This window comes from Pyxicephalus adspersus, chromosome 2 (genome assembly GCF_032062135.1).
Source record: "Pyxicephalus adspersus chromosome 2, UCB_Pads_2.0, whole genome shotgun sequence".
Classification (NCBI taxonomy): Eukaryota; Metazoa; Chordata; class Amphibia; order Anura; family Pyxicephalidae; genus Pyxicephalus; species Pyxicephalus adspersus.
The window spans coordinates 21,062,274-21,067,410 of NC_092859.1; the positions used below are offsets into that span (position 1 = coordinate 21,062,274).

Sequence of the window (5,137 nt, forward strand, 5' to 3'; positions counted from 1 at the left end):
TAGTCTTCTTCATGGAAAAATAAGACATCCCCCTGAAAATAAGACCTAGGGCATATTTTGGCATTTCAAAAAATATAAGACAGTGCCTTATTATAGGGGAAACAGGGTATATCACATATTAACTGACACATGTAACTGTAAGAATATATCATTTGTTTCTTTTTTTAATTAAAAAATGTGTTCCTGAGGTGGATGGTGGGTTAGGGTAGATTAGCATAAAGGGGGGAAATAAGTGCACTTCTACTAGAGTTTGCATTCACATTACACTACAGGTAGTCCTCAAGTTAGGGACATCCAACATACGGACAACTCCTAGATACGAACAGGGCTTTCCTGCTCGTTCGTGTGCAGATCAGGGGCCTGATGGGGGGAGGGGACAGTTCCCTTCTTTTGCTGTTCTGCAAGCTCTTGTAACTCCTTATTGACAAAGACAAATTCTGCAGTTGTTTCTTTTTGCATATCAAAGCACTTCTCCAGAAATTAATGAATGTCTAGGCTCCATAAAGTTTTTTTTTTTTTGCCTAGTTTGTGATTAACTCACAGTGAGAATTTTATACAGTAATTGACACCATGCTGCCTAATAATATGTTGAGACAAACTTTTGTCCTAATTGCATTAAAGTTTAAACTTAAGAACAAACCCACAGTCCCTATCTCCTATGTAACCTGGGGACCATTTGTATTATGAATTATATTTGCATTTTGTATTATTTTTAATATGTAATATATATTTTAGGAAAATAAATTAGTCAGTGAATTTTTGTCAAGTTAACCAACAAATGCCGGAGTTGCTAACTTTGGCCTAGAAACCTAGACACCAAGATTTCAGGTCATACAAGGGCTAATACTTGTAAACCAAGTAACTGGTAACTATTTTGAACAGGCAAACAAAACTAATATGAATACACAGTATGGGCTATTTTTTTAAAGTAGTGAATGTAACAGGTGTTTTTTCATGGTGGAAATGTTTTGATTTGCAGGGAGTCATAATTTCAGGGTCTTATTTACTCATTTATAAATTTTTCTCTATATTCTAATAGGCATATTTTAAAAAATCATGTCTGGTGAGATCCACAATGAAGATCATTAATTGAATCCTGCAGGATTTCAAAGAAATACTCGGTAATAAATAAATAAATACATTTATTTAAATTTATATATAAAATAATAAAGAAGTACTGGTAATGAATACAGCTAGCAGGGTCAAGATAAAAGATTTCTGTTTGAAATTTCATTGAGATTGTAATAATTATGTATATTATTATTTATTTTTATATATTACAGCAATAAGGTATTTTATTTTTGAATAAATATTAGATTTAGATTTATGAGAAAAATGTAATTTTGCAATGTACCATTTTTTTGTGTTAGTATCTTGTGAATTAATTTTAAATTAAAATATATTTAATTATTGGTAAAATTTTATTACAACATGATAAAGAAAATGTTTAAAAGCCACAACAGTGCCATGTATTAAAAAAAATATGTAAATAATATAACTAAATTTGCATCATTTAATGTGGTATGTGTGAAAGTACCTGGAAATGTGTCCTAGACAAAACCACTTTTTTTGTACATTTAGGCTTCCACCAGTCACACTGCAGCATATAAACTTCCTTATCATAATAAAGCAGCAGTATTCCAGCAAGAAAAATGGACAGATACAAAAATGAAGGAAAAATTGCAAGATACAATAAATCAACTGTAAATAGCAGAGATTAACAGTCAAACCAGTTTTTGTTACTGTGAATAAGGCATGATTTTTTTTCAATAGAATATAATTTAACAACACATACAAATTGTCCTGTAGTTCACTATGACTGTCCATGTTCTCACTAATGGAGAGTGTCCTGTTTTTGCCCAATTTCTATTATCAAGACTAAAGTTATCACAAATGATACAGTCCAGTAGTATAAAATTGGAGAACAGTGGACATCTTTGACCTGCTTTTTCATTCTAATTGTACATGATGTTGTCATATTACTATATTTCATTATATTATTGCTGTTTCAACAACTGTAATTTTACTGCTGTTTTTGTATCATTTTATCTGTTTGTTCTTACTATGTAAAAATGTATTTCTCTCAATTACCAAATCTGAACAACAAAAAAACAGCCAACAGCAAGACCTTTTTATTATGGAAAATTGGCCCATTATTGGAAAATTGGCAGTATAAAGTTGGACAGCAATAGCAGGACAAATATATGAGAAAGGCAAGGCCCAAATTTACAAGATCCAAAGAACATAGGGTTGTATTTTCTTGCCAGAATTAAGCTAATGTAGAGGATACAGCTGTGTAAAGTTGAGCAGCAGCAGGACAAAAGGACAATAGGCAGATAGTTACAACTAAATCTCAATTTTGAGCAACCCACACTTAAAAAGGCACAATAAGGTCATATTACCATAAACTGAATACATTACAATAAAATCCAAAAAACACTACCGCATGAAACAAAACTCCATTATTTTATTTATGCAGTCCGAAAAAAGAAAATAACTAAAAAGCTAGAGCCCAGATCTAAAGTACATTTTCCTATTTTACCTTAATCTCTTCTTTTGTTTTTTCATCTTTTCCCATGCTTTCCTTGGATTTCTTCCTTAGATCCAATGCACTGTTAAATGGTTGCTCTATGACCCTCCTTTTATAATGGATTTGCTTAAACTAAAGCTCCCCTATTGACCATTTTAAGCCATAATTCAAAGGCCATGCAGCATAAAAATTAAGATAGTAATTTTTAAAACATGTATTTTAATTTTATACATGGGGTTCAACCACTTTTCCAACCAAGAGTGGTTTGGAATAATTGTTTATACTTGGTTGCATTCAAGCTGTGGTGGTTTGATTTACAGTTCCTGGGTCACCCTTGAACCCACTCGCATCCATTAACAATAGCGATCTATGGCTAAATACAGTTGCATTGTGGTTGTTGCTGGAGGACAAGAACTCTTGTGGTGCAGTGAACCGCAATCCACAAAACATTCATCAAACACTGTGCTTGATTTTAAAAACTGCTCCTTAGCTCATATAGGGGTGTCCAGGAGTAGCTAACCTTGCAGTTTTAGACCACTATTCTGAAAGAGGCCTTAAGGCTAAACAGCATGACAATGACCTAAGTATATACCAAGGTCTTTTCTTGTACACCCTAATGCTGAATTTTCAGCAAGTTAGATAATATATGTTTAAAATATGTTGATCTAATGTTTTACTTGCAGCTGCTGCTTTGAACATTCTCCATATTGTAAAATTTATGTATTTTTGCAATCATGGCCTTCCAATATGGAAACCACACTGTACAATTTATTATTGTTGGATTTTCAGACTCTCCAGAATTCAGAGTGCCTCTTTTCCTATTTTTTCTTTATGGAAATCTTGGAAAACCTGGTTCTTATCCTGCTCATATGTTCTACCAATTTACTAAACACGCCAATGTATTTTTTCCTATGTAACCTATCTTCTCTGGATATGGTGTACACTTCTGTGACATCTCCAAAGCTGATCCAAATCTTCGTCACCAACAATGGAACTAATTCTTTACCAGGGTGTATCACCCAGCTTTTCTTTTTTGTTTCTTTTTGGAACACAGAATATTTTCTTCTGACTGTAATGTCTTATGATCGTTATTTGGCCAATTGTAGACCTTTACATTATGCTCTGATTATGAATAGTAAAATGTGTATAACTGCAGCTGCAGGGACTTGGCTGGGTGGAATGTTGGGCTCCATTGCTCCAAACACTACCTCCTTTATGGCAACTTATCAAGCATCTAATGAACTCAACCATTTCTTTTGTGACAATAAAGCACTGGAAAAAGTTGCAGTAGGCGATACAACAAGTATAAGAAATGCAATTCTTCATCGTGGCCTTCTTTCTGTGGCAACATGCTTTATATTTACACTGATTTCATACATCTACATAATATCTACTATTCTAAAAATTCATTCCACAAAGGGAAAACGCAAAGCTTTCTCTACTTGTGCTTCAAATCTAAGCATGATCAGTTCTTTTTATATATTACTGTTTGATCTCTATTTTAGACCGAAGGCAACAGTTTCACTAAAACAGGGAAAGGTGCTTACCATCCTCTATGTGTACATCATTCCTTTGCTAAATCCTGTAGTCTATAGTTTCAGAAATAAAGATGTCAAAGAGGCAGTGAAAAATTTTTTTTTTTATGGTTACTTAAAAAAGCAACAAGATTAATCGGGACTTTTGAAGCACATGCTCTGGATAAATGTACTATTTAGTTTACAAAAAATAGAAACAATATATACTTTATTGCATTATCAACAATACATAAATAGTTAAAACCATACATATGTTTGATTCATTAAAACCAAATTGCTTATAGCAAAAATCAGTGACAAAGTTCATACGAAGTCGTCTCAATGAACATGGATGCCTTTTGCAGAAGCTATATGTCTGCTTCGTAAGATACAAATGAGACTTTAGCCTGGATAATCCTTAAAGTGTATGGAGCTTTCCCAGAACTGAAATTGGTAATAAACAGCAATGGAGGATATTGGAAGCAACATCCAAACAGCAAAGCAAACTGCTTCGCCGTATGTTTGTAGGTTGCCTCCAAATCAGACAACCAAATGCCTCCTATTTCTAATCTTCTATTTCTATCCCACATGTATTAGCTTTCAATGGATCACCCAAACTTTTGTCAGCTGACAAAAGTAGGGACTTCATCCAAAGTTAAAAGGCATGTGGCCTAGTTTGGTACAGCAAAAGAAGGCTGCGCACTCACTGCCCTCCTTTTCCTGGCCACCCAAACTGAATTCCTAAAGAAGGGTCTTTTTGAAATTTAAGTAATGTTCTTTTTGATTAAACACCACATGCAACTTTAAAGCATTCCCCAGTTTTTTGCCATCACATCCAGTTTTTAAGAAACAGGGTACTCTCCATTTTTGTCGAAAAACATACAAATTTTACATACAATGATAAAATAATAAAATAATTACTTGAATGTACTGTTTATTTAAATTTATTTTGTTCATACAAAGGATTTATTTAGGAAATGTACTTTATCAAATTTTTTGTACAGTAAAACATTTGAAAATAATTCTGGTTAGTGATAAAGGTAAAATTTACGCTTATAGCTTTTCCTGGAGTGTTCAGTGTTAGGACAATCCC

At 33.2% G+C, this 5,137-nt stretch overlaps 1 pseudogene; it reads left to right on the top strand.

Moving 5' to 3' along the window:
• Nucleotides 1-4,510: 4,510 nt before the first annotated feature.
• Nucleotides 4,511-5,137, top strand: part of LOC140322358 (olfactory receptor 5J2-like) — a 4,771-nt pseudogene continuing 4,144 nt past the window's right edge.